This window comes from Hyla sarda, chromosome 3 (genome assembly GCF_029499605.1).
Source record: "Hyla sarda isolate aHylSar1 chromosome 3, aHylSar1.hap1, whole genome shotgun sequence".
NCBI lineage: Eukaryota > Metazoa > Chordata > Amphibia > Anura > Hylidae > Hyla > Hyla sarda.
In genome coordinates, this window is record NC_079191.1 from 149,240,417 (window position 1) to 149,256,777 (window position 16,361).

The 16,361-nt window shown below is 45.8% G+C and overlaps 1 protein-coding gene across 3 annotated transcripts in view; it reads right to left on the reverse strand.

Annotated features, from left to right (window-relative positions):
• Window positions 1-16,361, reverse strand: part of TBL1XR1 (TBL1X/Y related 1) — a 165,845-nt gene that overhangs the window by 80,619 nt on the left and 68,865 nt on the right. The window contains exon 1 of one of the 3 annotated variants that reach the window (XM_056565217.1): window positions 9,527-9,762. The exons of the other annotated variants lie outside the window; for them this stretch is intronic. The gene's annotated coding sequence lies outside the window, so the exon portion shown is untranslated. Of the gene's footprint in view, window positions 1-9,526; window positions 9,763-16,361 lie in introns of those variants that run through there. 3 annotated transcript variants of the gene reach the window in all.

A 16,361-nucleotide genomic window follows, 5' to 3' on the forward strand; every position in this document is an offset into this window, starting at 1 on the left:
GATAACTTATACTGATACTGTGGTATAAGTTAATGGCTATTCCACCCCCCCCCCCCCCCCCCCCCCCCCCACAGAAGCCGCTGCAGATCAATGATTTAATGCTGCCGCCACCCGCTTCTCTCCAACTGCCTGTCCTGGGGCGAGGCATTGTTGGCAAGGTAATTGCCGATACTGATAATGTTCAAAATCGTGAATATCGGCCAAACCAATAATCAGTCGATCCCTAGTTTTTTCTGGAGGTTTTTGCATTTGAGTTGAAATTGCATTTTTGGCCCCTTTGGCTTTTTTTTGTAAAATGTGTTGGGTACCAAAAAAAGGATGCAGTAGGGATGGGAATACATTTAAAGGGTAGCTCCCACCATTGTCTTTTTTTTCTGTCCCTGCCTATTACCCATCTATCCCTGCCTTTATTTATTTTTTATTATCTTAAAAATGGCATTTTGTCTGCCTGGTAGTGTGCTCACTACCAGGCAGACTTCCCCAGCAGGCACCACGTCACTGATGCCTGCTGGGGGCCGACTTCCGCCCTTAGTTCTCCTGACAGGGTGCCTCCAGCTGTTTCACCACTACAACTCCCAGCATGCCCTGACATCTATTTGCTGTCAGGGCATGCTGGGAGTTGTAGTGGTGAAACAACTGGAGGCACCCTGTGTTAAAAGACACCCAGCCCCCGACCAATATCGCCCCCCTCACCTGTGCCGGACCATGAGCGGGGGTCCGTAGCAAGCAACAAGCGTGTGCCCGGCTTCCTGTCATGCCCGTACACTCTGGAAACTGTCTCTATGTTTCTGGAGGATTGAAAGTCCTCCAGAACCATAGAGAGAGTTACCAGAGAGTAGGAGCATGACAGGAAGCCAGGCACCCGCTTGTTGCTCAATGTGTGATGGGCCCTCCTGTAAATGGCGCACCCCTCTCCGTATAACGCGCTCCCCCTGGTAATGACAGGACACAGCTGCGAGGAGGCGGCGTATCCCCACTGGAGCCGCGGCTGTAAGGAGAGGTAAGAGCCACGTGCCTCCCTGCTGCAGGGAGAATATGCAGCAGGGAGGCGGCCAGTGTGTGAGTCCAGGGAGCCAATGCGCAGCCCTGGATTTCACTGTGCTCGCTCTCGCCTGTTTGATTGACAGGCGGGAGTGAGCACCGACCGCAGTGACTGGAATTTCGACTCATTTGCCAGGCTAAAATGAAACGAAATTCTGTAGTGACGTCACTGCCGAATGCATTCGGCCACTAGGAGGGCGACCCCTAGTGGCCGAATTTAAAAGTGATTTTAAACTGGTTTAAAATCACTTTTTTTAATTTAACTACAACATAGCAATTTTTTTATTTCATGACAGTGCCCATTTAAGGAAATTTTAATTTTTTATAATTAACTTTTAATAAATTTTTAATAAAGTGTGTGTGTTTCACTTTTTTTTCTCTTTTTTTCACATTTTTTAGGTAGTACTACTACTCCCAGCATGGAACAGACTCGTCAATGATGGGAGTAGTTGTAACGGTAATTGACATATTGCCCCAGGTGTCACCTCTGACACCCAATGCGATCGTCCATAATACAGCAGAGATGTGGAGTGGCTCTATACAGCGCTCGCATCTCTGCACTATATTCCGTCCAGTGAAGTGAATAGAACATCGCTCATTCATATTTTCTGCCCAGATTGGTGGTTGGCTGGATGGTTGCAGCCAATCCCCGCTCTGAGGGAAATATGAGTGATGTTCTATTCATATCACTGGCCGGCCAGAGTACAGAGCAGAGATGCGAGCCGCTCTGCATTGCTGCCATCGATAGGACGATCGCAGCAGGTGTCAGGAGTGATACCCGCTGTGATCTGTCCTTAACTGCAGGTACTACTACTCCCAACATGAAGCACGCTCTGCTCCATGTTGGGAGCTGTATTATCTGCCTTAATAGACATATTGCAGCGAGTGTTACTTCTGACACTTGCTGTGATCTGTCTATTAATGCAGGTACAACAGCTCCAAGCATTGAGCAGAGTGCGCTCCATGTTGGGAGTAGTAGTACCCGCAGTTAAGGAAAGATCACAGCGAATGTCACTCCTAACACCCGTTGTGATCCTCCTGTATAATGTATAGATGTGGCAGGCCGCCCTTCTATGGTCCCCTGCACTGACGTATATACACCTATTCATATTTCCCATAGAGATGTGATTGGCCAAAACCATTTCGTCAATCACAGCTCTCTGCGGGAAATATGAATAGGTGTATATATACACGGCAGTGCAGGGGACCATAGAAGAGCGGCAGGCTGTATCTATAAATTATGATCGCAACGGAACCTGGCTGATCTGTCAATTAGTACAGGAACTACTACTACCATCATGGAAAGTGTGTTCCATGCTGGGAGTAGTAGTACCACCTAAAAAAGAAAAAAGTGAAAAACACACACACTACATTATTATTATTGTCGGCTACATTTTTTGTGCCCTGCCCGCCCACATAAATTGATCCCTGTTTAAAAAAAATTATAAAAATGTTGTTTTAATAAAGATACATTTTGTTAAATACAATATTTTTCCATCACTACTGTATTTTTTATAATGATACCCTACGAAATTTTATTAAAAAAGGTATCCAATTTTTTTGATCGCTAAAGTCCAAAAGAATAAAAAATGCCTGAAAAAAATGCCAAAGTTAAACCCACATGGCGTTTTTCCACTCCCATAGACTTCTATGGGAGAAAAAAACGCCACGATTTCAGGGGGAAAAAAAATGCCATAGGCTCAACATACTGCAATTTTGCAAAACCGCCCCCAAAAAAATAAAAAAAAAGAGTGAAAAGTCGCCAAAAAGATTACAAATTAAAGAATTTTGCTAACAAATGGCCGCAGCGGTTTTTTGGCCAAAAAAAAGCCATGCGGCAGGATTGGCGTTTTTCTTGGTGGTGTTCCCCCAAAAAAACAAGTGGAATTCCAGCCTAAAAAGGGTAGCTCCCACCATCCTATTTTACACGTTTACCCCCCCCCCGCTACGGCACTAACCCGTTCACTCCTCCCCCCCAACCCCCTCCCCCCCCCCGCATACCCCGTTCCCTCATTACACTTGCAGTTACTGCAGAGTCCGGCAGCGGGCGTGCAGGGACAGTGGCAGCAACGAGGTGGCGATGTGCGGGAGGAGTTGCCTCTCAGCCAGTGGCCAGGGAGCCAATGCGCTCGCTCCCGCCTGTCTGATTGACAGGCAGGGAGCGAGTGCAGCCTAACTGAAAAAGGACTGATTGCCACTCCAAAATCAGTCCTTTTTCAGTGGCCGGTATTTAAATGTAAATTAAACCTTTTTAATGAAAAAAAAAATAATAATAAAAGTATATTAGAGATATGTTGTAGTACATAAGTACTACAAGTACTACAACATATCAAAAAATAAAGTTGGTGACAGTGCCCATTTAAGGATAAAAGGTTTTACAGAAGACTTGGACTGGCATCTTTAATAAAAAAAAAAAAATTATAATAATTATTAAAAAAAAAAAAACTTTACTGCATTCACATCACGTTATTTTGTGCAACCGTATAGAAAAACATTAATTTCGATATATGATAAAACTAATGGTGAAACCCTGCATTTTATGTCTAAATGCCTGGCTGCTTGCCTCTTAAGAAAGAAGGCCAGAAGACACCAGGATCATACATAAGAGAACAGGGTCTGTGGCTAGGTAAGCATCTGTTTTTTGCGACTGTGGTCCATAACAATGCCAGCAGGATTTGTGGCTACATGTGTCGCCATTAGATACAGTAACGTTTGTCAGGCACTGGACCAGGACTGAGATGTCACCAAACAATAAAAGAATCCGCACTCCTCTTCCACAAATCCTGTGCTCAGAGCACAAGTGCCTCTGACAGCTACTCCCTAATAATCCAGTATATCAGGTTACATCAAGTAATGAGGCTGGGGACAGTGCTTTCCCTGCAGGCCGCCTCATGGGCATACCACATGGCTAAGCTTGCCCAGGAAAACAACATCCAGGAATTGTAGCCATTTACTGCTAACCGTGGCACTGAGGGTTATTGCTGCCTATGTATGTGCCCCTCATTCTATGTCATTCTATATCATCAGATCATCTATGTTTACCCAACGTGTGCAAAATGACTGGGCCCGAAACATGAAGTCAGTGCAGACACCAGCACACTGCATATACAATATATAACATAAGTGAGTAGATCCTTCCCATTTTTATAAATACCTTATGATATATACTTGTATAGTAGTGCCTGTATAGCCTATATAAGTGTTTAATCCCTTGAATGGGCACGGTCACCAACTTTATTTTTTGATATGTTGTAGTACTTATGTACTACAACATCTCTCTAATATACTTTTAATTTTTTCATTAAAAAGGTTTAATTTACATTTAAAAACCGGCTACTGAAAAAGGACTGATTTTGGAGTGGCAATCAGTACTTTTTCAGTTAGGCTGCACTCGATCCCTGCCTGTCAATCAGACAGGCGGGAGCGAGCACATTGGCTACCTGGCCACTGGCTGGGAGGCCACTCCTCCCGCACATCGGCGCCGCCGCCTCGTTCCCGCCGCTGTCCCTGCACGCCCGCTGCCGGACTCTGCAGTAACTGCAAGTGTAATGAGGGAACGGGGTATGCGGGGGGGGGGGGGGAGGAGGGAACGAGCTAGTGCCGTAGCGGGGGGGGGGGGGGGTGAACGGGCTAGCAAAGAAAAAAAATTGGATGGTGGGAGCTACCCTTTAAGGATAGCAGACGTAAATGTACATCCAGATGTGCTGGTAATTAGCGTACATGACGTCAGCACCCCAGCGGTGCTTGATTCATGACAGGCAGGTCCCGACTGCTATCAGCGATCGTGCTGATGTCCACAATTAACCCCTCAGATGTTGTGATCAATACAGATCATGCCATATGTGGCAGTGCAGTGCTTCTTATGGCTGATCTGATCGCATGCATCATGCAAAAAAACAAGCCCTCATATGGGTCTGAGGATGGAAAAATAAAATTATGAAGTTATTTTTAGAAGGCAAGAAGGAAAAACTAAAAACAAAATATTAAACTGGCTGTCCTTAAAGGGGTACTCCGGCGCTAAGACATCTTATCCCCTATCCAAAGGATAGGGGATAAAATGCCTGATCGCGGGGGTCCTGCAGCTGGGGACCCCCGTGATCTTGCACGCCGCACCCCGTTAAAATCAGTCCCCAAAGTGTGTCGATCTCGGGGCCGGAGCGTGGTGACGTCAAGGCTCCGCCCCGTGTGACGTCAGGCTCCGCCCTCAGCAGCGGGACCCCCGCGATCAGGCATCTTATCCCCTATCCTTTGGATAGGGGATAAGATGTCAAAGTGCCGGAGTACCCCTTTAAGGTCATAATGGGCGGTGACCTTAATGGGTTCATTTTACTCTCCCCTTAAAATAACACACAATCATTAAAGTCTGAACTGTGGCAACAAAAGTGGAAATGTCCAAACTAGTTCCAATTAGCCATTTTCCCTCCCCTGATGTCATATGAATCATTAATTTTCCAACGTCTCAGGTGTGAATGTGGAGCAGGTGTCTTAAATTTGGTGTTATCACTCTAAGGCTAGGTTCAGACTACGGAATTTCCGTCTGCAATTCCGCTTTGAAATTGCAGGTGGAAATTCCGCTTGCTAAAATGCATAGTGTAGTGAATGGGTTTCCGTTCACAAATTCACACTTCGGAATTTGTGAACAGAAAATCCGCTTGGAAATTTCCGCCAGAATAATGGCGTTGCTCTTTCTTCAGGTGGAAATACTTGCGGAACACATTGCAGTCTATTGGAGACTGCAGTGTCCGCACGGTCCTAGCGCTGACTGATTCAGTCAGCGCTGGCCGCACTTGGAATCTGCCCGGAGATTCTGTAGTCTGAACCTAGCCTAATACTGGTCACTGGAAGTTCAACATGCCACATGGTAAAGATGGCCTAGGGTACAAGAAAGTTGCCAAGACTTAAAATGAGCTCCTGCACGGTGGGCAAGACTAGGGATGTCACAATATTTTTTTAAGACCAAGTACGAATACCGATACTTTAATTCTTGTACTCGCCGATACCAAGTACGAGTACTTATATTTTAAAGGGAATTGACACCAGGGTGACCCGGTTTCTGGCGCTGTTTACCGTATGATATGTGGGTCCTTGTTGTGTACAATGGAGGCAGCTGCTGTAGTAGTAGTAGCCTTTAATAGTAGGTAGTATCCCCTTGCATACATTAGCTGCAGCCCCCTGGCAGTCATTAGTAGCAGCCCCCCGTAGACAGCTGCCCCCCTGTAGACCAGAGCCCCCTTTAGACAGTGGGACCCCATTTAAACAGCAGTAGCCCCCCCCCCCTCCCCCTTTAGACAGCAGCAGGGCATTAGTAGCAGCCCCCTCCTTGCATGCAGCTCACCTCCTCGGGTCGGGTGCTGCCGCTCTGCTGCCCTGTTCTCCGGTCCGCATCGTGTGACCTATGGAGGAGCATGTGACATACACGTCACCCTGCTTCCTGCGTAGCGTTACGCTGGGCGCAGGGGAGGATGCGGAGTGACGTGTGTGTCACATGCTCCTCCATGGAACACTATGATGCGGACGGGAGGATGGAAGAATGGGGCAGCAGAGCGGCACCAGGTATCGGGGATATTAAACGAGTCCCCGATACCATGCAAATGGCTAGTATCGGCCCCGATACTGATACCAGTATCGGGACATCCCTAGGTAAGACCACGTAGTGGTTTTACATGACATGTTTAACTCAGAACAGGCCTTGCACATTGCCCATGCTCAGCATCATATCCAGAGGTTGTCTTTGGGAAATACAAGTATGAGTGCTGCCGGCATTGCTGTAGAGGTTGAATGGGTGGGGTTGTTTGCCTGTCAGTGCTCAGATCATACGCCTCACACTCCATCAAAACTGGTGTGCATGGCTGTCATCCCTGAAGGAAGCCTTTTCTAAAGATTATGCACAGGAAAGCCTGCAAAGTCTGATGAGAGACTAAGGACATGGATTGCTTGAACCATGCCCTGTGGTTCGATGAGACGGCAACAAGGTAAGGAGTACAAAGAAAAATGTGTCTTGCCTACAGTCAAACATGGTGGTGGGAGTTTCATGGTGTGGCCCTGCACGAGTGCTGCTGGTACTGGGGAGCTACAATGCATTGAGGGAACATGTACTGTGGCATTCTCAAGTAAAGCACAATCCCCCTTCCTTTGGAGACCGGGCCACAGGGTAGTATTACAACATAACATAACCCGCATCCCACCGCTGCGGGTCATTAACCCTTTAGATGCCGTGATCAATGCAGATCATGCAGTCTAAACTGAAACTAAAAGTCTCTGGTAGTTAAGAGCGGCTCACAGTACACTCACGACATGAATGTGGGGGTTCCGTGAGCTAAAATGGCAGAGGAGGGTCCCCTTATCTGCCGCATTGAGGAAACATGTACTGTGGCATTCTCAAGTAAAGCACAATCCCCCTTCCTTTGGAGACCGGGCCACAGGATAGTATTACAACATAACATAACCCGCATCCCACCGCTGCGGGTCATTAACCCTTTAGATGCCGTGATCAATGCAGATCATGCAGTCTAAACTGAAACTAAAAGTCTCTGGTAGTTAAGAGCGGCTCACAGAACGCTCACGACATGAGTGTGGGGGTTCCGTGAGCTAAAATGGCAGAGGAGGGTCCCCTTATCTGCTGCTTGGCAATCAATGGATTGCCGGTCACACTGTGTAATGCTATACCATAGGCATAGCCTTATACAGTATATGCAATCTAATGACTGCATATGAAAGTCTATGGGGACTAGAAATGTAAAATAAAAAAATAAAAACAAGTTTAAAAAATAGATAAAACCCCCTTCCAATAAAAAAATTTTTTTTATTATTTTCCCATGTTACAAAAAAAAAAAAAAAAAAAAAAAGAAATTTTGCATCACCGCATACGTAAATGCCTAAAAATATTAAAATATAATGTTTACGATCCGTACGGTAAATGACGTAAACATAAAATAAACACAGAAAATACTAATTACGTATAAGAAAAAAAAATTAAAAAAAGTGATAGTCACATGAAAGCAGAAAGGGTACAGATGAAAACTACAGATCACAGTGCAAACAGTGGACCCTCATCCATCCCCATCCATATAGACATAAGTTATAGGGGACAGAAAAGGACAATCTTACGCATATTCATTTTGTTAAAACAAAGTTAAAAAAAAAATTTGAGTAGTGCAATAATAGAAAAGCTATATTGGGTATCATTTTAATCGCATTGACCTACAGAATAAAGATAATGTACCATTCTTACTATAAAGTGCACTGTATATAATAAAAAAAAAAAAAAAAAAAAAAAACACACGGAAAGTGCAAAATTACAGTTTTCTTCATTTCCAGTCCACCCACAATATTTTTTGGTATAATGAAAGATGTCATTCTAAAGTACAATTGGTCTTGCAAAAAACAAGCCCTCATCTCTATCATCTGTAGATGATAGGGATTTTAAGAGGAGATGAGGAAAACAAAAACGCTAAATTAAGAAAATTGGCCTGGTCCATGGGCTCCGTCCGTAAGGGGCTAAAGGAGATATCTTATGCAGAACTATTTTCTGCAATTATGCCCACTCTGCCAAAATATTAAACAGTAAATGGGATTCAACTGCCGCCACTCCCTCTGTGTCTCGGTATCGCCACTCCGCCGCCGCCATCTTCTTTCTGGTTGCCTGTGGTCAATGCAACACACTGCGGCTCCGCTAATGTCCTAGGAAGGTATGTGTGATGTAACTAAGAATATGTGGCTTTACAAGGCAGATACATGTCACTTTTAGGAAATAGTTTTAAGTCAGATATCGCTTTTAATGGCTGTGTGTTATTTTGAGGGGAAACAACATTAAAAGGGGTATTCCGGTTTAGGGAAATGTATCCCCTATGCAAAGGATAAAGGATTAGCGTCTGCATTCTGGGACCCCACACAATTGTGCATGGAGCAGGGGACGGATGCATCTCTAAAAGGACAGCCAAAGTGCTGTACGTGTATCTCCAGCTCTCCCATAGGGATGCAGAGGGGTCGTGTTGAGCCCCCTTCACATAGTCGTCACATCTCTGTACATAGAGCCAGGCAGAAGATTGTGAGGGGTACAACTGCTGGGATTAGACAATCCCCTAACCTTTGGATGGGGGATACATTGACCTAAACCGGGCTACTTCATTAAACACTGGTATACAGGCTGTGCACTCACTACTTTACATTGTAATTTCTTCAGTGTTGTCACAAAGATATAATATACACAATAATGTGAGGGTGTACTGACTTATAGGAGTCACCAGAGCACACTGCACATATAGCGCTGTATACAGTACACTGCATGGTCTAAGGACACCGGAGCTTCCAAAGAGCCCGAGCAGACCACAGTAGGTGCAGGGCCAGTGACACCCGGCACGCCGCTTACCCCGAGAGATCACCCGAGTACCGACCATGTAACTAAAGGCGACCAGCAGGTCTCCCGCACCCCCCTAAAGGAAATAAGAAACGTTACACTCCCCCTCACCCAGGCCCCAGCACATACTTGGCGCGGTGATAGAGCAACCACGTGTGCAGCCACACTCCGCTTCTCCGGTCACATGCCCCTATTCACCGCCCCCGAGACAGCAGCAGGAGATGACCCGGTCATACGGGCACAAGCCGGTGAGGGGAATAAGGGGGTTAGGGGGAGGGGTATCACAGCCCCCCCTCAAGGAGTTCAACAACAACCGTCCGTAGGACGCGTCGCACTTCCGGGTTAGGTGGTGTCGCTCAGTGAAATTACGTCAATAGCTACTTCCGGTTCTTCAAAAAACCCTACTGCAACATGGGTACCGAGGATACCGGAAACGAAGTATAGACGTAGCGCGCAGAATGGGCGGGGCCTCGAACTACAGACAATAGCTCTTCCCATGTGACCCCGGGGACAATGGCTGCGCATTGTATGGAGGAGGAGGACGGCGCAGTATCCATTACACTCTGGCGCTATACACTGACCCGCCAAAACCGGGGGCTGCATGTGTTCACTATGTGGAGGGACATATACAGGGCTGTCACCTATAGCAAGCAGGAGCCCTGCAGCTGATCAGTGATGTCACATAACTCATAAAATAAACTACAACTCCCAGCATGCCCGCACTGCCGTTGGCTGACCAGTCATGATGGGAGTTGTAGTTTTGCAGCAACTGCACTATACAATATATGCCAGAATAGAGATTTAATTGTTTACAAGCAGCAGAGCCCATGACACCGGCTGCAAGTGACTGCTGTATATTAAAGCAGACACTTGGCTGCGATCAGAGAACTCAGATCATGACCATTTAAAGGGGTACTCCAGAGGCTAATTTTATTTTTTTTATCAACTGGTGCCAGAAAGTTTAACAGATTTGTAAATTACTTCTATTAAAAATCTCAATCCTTCCATTACTTATTAGCTGCTGAATACTACAGAGGAAATTATTTTCTTTTTGGAACACAGAGCTCTCTGCTGACATCACGAGAACAGCGCTCTCTGCTGACACCTCTGTCCATTTTAGGAACTGTCCAGAGAAGCATATGCTTGCTATGGGGATTTTCTCCTACTCAGGACAGTTCTTAACCCCTTAAGGACTCAGGGTTTTTCTGTTTTTGCACTTTCGTTTTTTCCTCCTCACCTTTTAAAAATTATAACCCTTTCAATTTTCCACCTAAAAATCCATATTATGGCTTATTTTTTGTGTCACCAATTCAACTTTGCAGTGACATTAGTCATTTTACCCAAAAATTCACCGCAAAACGGGAAAAAAAATCATTGTGCAACAAAATGGAAGAAAAAACGCCATTTTGTAACTTTTGGGGCCTTCCGTTTCTACGCAGTGCATATTTTGGTAAAAATGACACCTTATCATTATTCTGTAGGTCCATACGGTTAAAATGATACCCTACTTATATACGTATACATGTAAATGTATACGTTTAAAAATGTAATCTTCTGACCCCTATAACTTTTTTAAATTTTCCACGTACAGGGCAGTATGAGGGCTAATTTTTTGCGCCGTGATCTGAAGTTTTTATCGATATGATTTTTGTTTTGATCGGACTTTTTGATCAATTTTTATTCATTTATTAATGGTATAAAAAGTGACCAAAAATACGCTTTTTTGGACTTTGGAATTTTTTGCGCGTACGCCATTGACTGTGCGGTTTAATTAATGATATATTTTTATAGTTCGGACATTTATGCACACGGCGATACCACATATGTTTATTTATTTTTTTATTTACACTGTTATTTTTTTTATGGGAAAAGGGGGTGATTCAAACTTTTATTAGGGAAGGGGTTAAATGACCTTTATTAACACTTTTTTTTTTGAAGTGTTTTAGCCCCCATAGGGACCTATAACACTGCACACACTGATCTTTTACACAGATCACAGGCGTGTATTAACACGCCTGTGATCAGTGTTATCGGCGCTTGACTGCTCCTGCCTGGATCTCAGGCACGGAGCAGTCATTCGCCGATTGGACATGGAGGAGGCAGGTAAGGTCCCTACCGGTGTCCTGTAAGCTGTTCGGGACGCTGCGATTTCACCGCGGCAGTCCCGAACAGCCCGATTGAGCAGCCGGGATAGTTTCACTTTCACTTTAGAAGCGGCGGTCAGCTTTGACCGCCGCTTCTAAAGGGTTAATACCGCACATTGCCGCGATCGGCGATGTGTTGTATTAGCCGCGGGTCCCGGCCGTTAATAAGCGCCGGGACCGACGCGATGTGATGCGGGGTCGCGCTGCGACCCCGCTTCATATCGCGGGAGCCGGCGCAGGATGTAAATATACGTCCTGCGTCGTTAAGGGGTTAAAATTGATAGAGGTGTCAGCAGAGATCACTGTTCTCGTGATGTCAGCAGAGAGCTCTGTGTTCCAAAAAGAAAATTTCCTTTGTAGTAAAATTTAGATTGCATCTCACAAGTTGTAAGTTACCGTAGTGAACTGTGCGCCATTGCATGCTTCATTCCCCAGCTGTCAATTAAACCCGACTCAACTGCTTTAGTCTATAGCGGTGTTTCCCAAGCAGGGTGCCTCCAGCTGTTGCAAAACTATAACTCCAAGCATGCCCGGACAGTAGTTTTGCAACAGCTGGAGACACCCTGCTCAGGAAAAACGGATCTATAGAATAAACAAGTTGGATCTGGCCCTGCAGCGCTTTTCACCAGTTTATAACTCGCGATCAAAACTTTTGAAATGTTGTCCAGATGTGCCAAAAGCTTAAAGTGCACTGGGTCTCAGTCCTGGGACCTGGTGTTATCTAAACGTTTGACATGCCAGGTTGGATGCCATATCAGCTTTTTTTTTTTTTTAATGACTTTCAACACCTTAGTCAAGTCATACAGAGAACATCCATTTGAAATACACTTATCAAAAAAAATAAAGGGAACACTTAAACAACACAATGTAACTCCAAGTCAATCACACTTCTGTGAAATCACACTGTCCACTCAGGAAGCAACACTGATTGACAACCAATTTCACATGCTGTTGTGCAAATGGAACAGACAACAGGTGGAAATTATAGGCAATTAGCAAGACACCCCCAATAAAGGAGTGGTTCTGCAGGTGGTGACCACAGACCACTTCTCAGTTCCTATGCTTCCTGGCTGATGTTTTGGTCACTTTGGAATGCTGGCGGTGCTTTCACTCTAGTGGTAGCATGAGACAGTTTACAACCCACACAAGTGGCTCAGGTAGTGCAGCTCATCCAGGATGGCACATCAATGCGAGCTGTGGCAAGAAGGTTTTCTGTGTCTGTCAGCATAGTGTCCAGAGCATGGAGGCGCCACCAGGAGACAGGCCAGTACATCAGGAGATGTGGAGGAGGCCGTAGGAGGGCAACAACCCAGCAGCAGGACTGCTACCTCTGCATTTGTGCAAGGAGGAGCAATGACAGAGCCCTGAAAAAGGACCTCCAGCAGGCCACAAATGTGCATGTGTCAACTCAAACGGTCTCTGACATCAGTGCCAGTTAACCTGCAGAAGCCCCACCCGTGCCAGTTACAGCAAGATATACAAATAGAATAAAACCACAATTGCGGGCGAACGGCAGGGCGGATCCGGGTAAGGTAGGGCTTGTTTTAATCAGCGTCTCCCGCACTATCCACCAGCAGGCCCGGACTGGGCCGGGAATTCGCCCGGTGGGCCGGGCCGTCCAGTTGGCCGTCTGTCTCGGAGCAATGTTTAACTTTATTTTTTTTGTGTGCGGCTCCGGCTGCTCTGCCCCCCTTCTCCGGCCGCCCTGCCCTGCTTCTCCGGCCGCGCACACTTCCCCCTTCCTCCGGCCGCACTTTACACCTCCCCAGCCCGCACAATGCTGCGCTAACGGCAGACGCAGGGGCTGCTGGGAATGGACGTGCCCCGCGCAGGTGCGCACATCTGCTTCCACCCCCTTAGATGGCCCTGCCAACAACTCCTGGCGCCGAATGGCCATACCTCGGCATGAGGAAGAAGTGGAGGCCGATGCAAAGCACACCTTAGCAGATCGGAGTCGGCGCGTCCTGCAGGTCAGGAGAGTGTGCAATAAGGTGATTCAGAGGGGAAGGGAAAAGGAAGGGGGGTTGGATGTATGTATGATTTGTATTACATATGTATTATGTATGTATATATTATTATGTATGTATGATGTATTATATATGTATGATGTTTGTATTTATGTATGCATATGGTATGTATGATGTGTGTGTATATATATATATTATGTATGTATGGTGTGTGTATATATATATATATTTATATGTGTGTGTTATGTATGTATGATATGTGTATGGATGTATGATGTGTATATATATATATATATATATATATATATATATATATATATATAATGTATCAGAATAAAGGAAAAAAGCAAGCTACCTCCAGCTCTTCCAAGGAAAACAGTGCTTGTAATAGAGCTGGGCAGTATGCCCAAAAATGTGTATCATTGTATGTTTCTTTACTTATGGCAGTTCCACGGTATATAACGGTATTTCTTTCACCCCCCCCCCTCCCCCAAATCATGTGACCCGCGAGCGCTCTTCTGCTTCCCCCCCCACCAAATCATGTTACCCGCCAGCGTTGTTCTGCTCCCCCCCACACAATCATGTGATCCGCATGCGCTGTTCTGCTCCTCCCCAATTAATTATCACATACTACTCACATATGTCAAGCACTGCCCTCCTCCTCTTTGTTGCGGGCCGACACCGGCTCTGGAACTCTATACTGTACGCCAGTGGTCTCCAACCTGCGGACCTCCAGATGTTGCAAAACTACAACTCCCAGCATGCCCGGACAACCAACGCTGCAAAAGATAAAGAAAATAAACTTTAACTTACCTACGTCGGCCTCATGCTGGGGACTGGAACGTCGGACAGCCGTCAGCCCATCACCAGCCGGAGCGATGTCCCGCCCTGGCCGGTGATAGGCTGAGCCCACTGTCATGTAAGAAGCCGGCTTCTTACATGACAGTGGGCTCAGCCTATCACTGGCCAGGGCGGGACTTCGCTGCGACCAGTGATAGGCTGACGGCTCTCAGACGTTCCCGTCCCCAGCGTAAGGCCGACGTAGGTAAGTTAAAGTTTATTTTCTTTATCTTTTGCAGCCCGGGCATAGGGATACAGCGTACAGCAGTGGTCTCAAACCTGCGAACCTCCAGCTGTTGTAAAACTACAACTCCCAGAATGCCCGGACAGCGTTGGCTGTCCGGGCATGCTGGGAGTTGTAGTTTTGCAACATCTGGAGGTCCGCAGGTTGGAGACCACTGGTGTACAGTATAGCGTTCCAGCACCGGTGTCGGCCCGCAACAAAGAGGAGGAGGGCAGTGCTTGACATATGTGAGTAGTACCCCACTGGGCTGATAATTAATTGGGGGGGAGCAGAACAGCGCAGGCGGGTCACGTATGATTAGTTCCCCGATGTGGGGACGGCGCAGCACTGGGCTGACAATTCATTCTCAAGGGGGAGGGGCCCAACCGGTATTGCGGTATGGGAAAAATTAATATCGTGCAGCCCAAAAATTTCGGTATTCGGTATGAACCGGTATACCGCCCGGCCCTAGCTTGTAATATTAAAATATCAAACATTTAATCTGTATACATAAAAAATAAAAAAGGTGGACATCAATCATAAAAGAGAAACGTAACTCCAGAAAATTTCGAGCTACATCTAGCCATGATTAAGAGCTAAATGTAGCTCGAAACGTGTTGGCATTTCGCTTCTCTTTTATCATTGATGTCCACCTTTATTTTTAATGCATACAGATTAAATGTTTGATGTTTTAGTACTACAAGCACTGTTTTCCTTGGAAGAGCTGGAGGCAACTTTTTTTTCCCCCTTTGTTCTGATACACGGGATATGACCCGCTCTCCCCAGTCCTTGCTCTTCTACCAGCAAATATACTCAAAACTACTACAGCACTGACCTAGCATCCAACCTGGTAGCTGAAATTACACTTTTTTCTCTTTTTTATGTGTTTTGTATGTATTATGTATGATGTGTGTATGTATGTATGATGTGTGTATGTATTATATGTATGAAAGATGTGTATGTGATAGATATGTGTGTATGTATGTTGTGTGTATGCATGTTAGATGTGTGTGTATGTATAATAGATGTGTGTATGATAGATTTGGGTGTGTATGTATGATAGATGAGTGTATGATGTGTGTATATAAAATAGATGTATGTATGTATGATAGATGTGTATACAATAGATGCGTGTACGTATGTATGACAGATGTGTATATAATACACACATCTATCAAACTTACACATCAAATATCATACATACACCGATCATATACAAATCTATTTTAATCAGGGGTCTGGGGAAAGGTGACAGAGGAGCCTGGAGAGGACTTAGTTAGGTGTGGGGAGAGGAGGGTACAGAGAAGTCTGGCAGTGATTTGGGTTGTGGGTGGGGAGTGTAACAGAGGAGCTGGGAATGTCCATGTGGAATTCTGCAGGCGTATTCCGCACGGACATTCCGCTGCAGCAGTTTCATTGCTCTCACTGGGATTCTGCTGCACTGTGCACACTGTGGAATCTACTCGGCAGATGTTTCTGCTGCAGAAATCCCTATTCTTTTGCGGATATTGATTGGAAATGCATTGCCATCTACGGGTGCATTTCTGAGCAGTCCTAGTGCCTGCCAGATTATTCAAATGTGCGGAATTTGCTGACATTTCACACAAATTACATGGCCTCAGGAGTCAAGGGCAGAGGGCTCTGGAGGATGGAGGAGTAGGGAAAAGAGGTCTAGAAGAGGTGGAGAAAGGGGTCTAGAGGAGAGGATCAAGGAGGACAGAGAGGTCTTGAGGAGGAGGATGGAAGGAGACAGAGGGCTCTGGAGAAGGAAGATGGAGGGGGACAGAGGA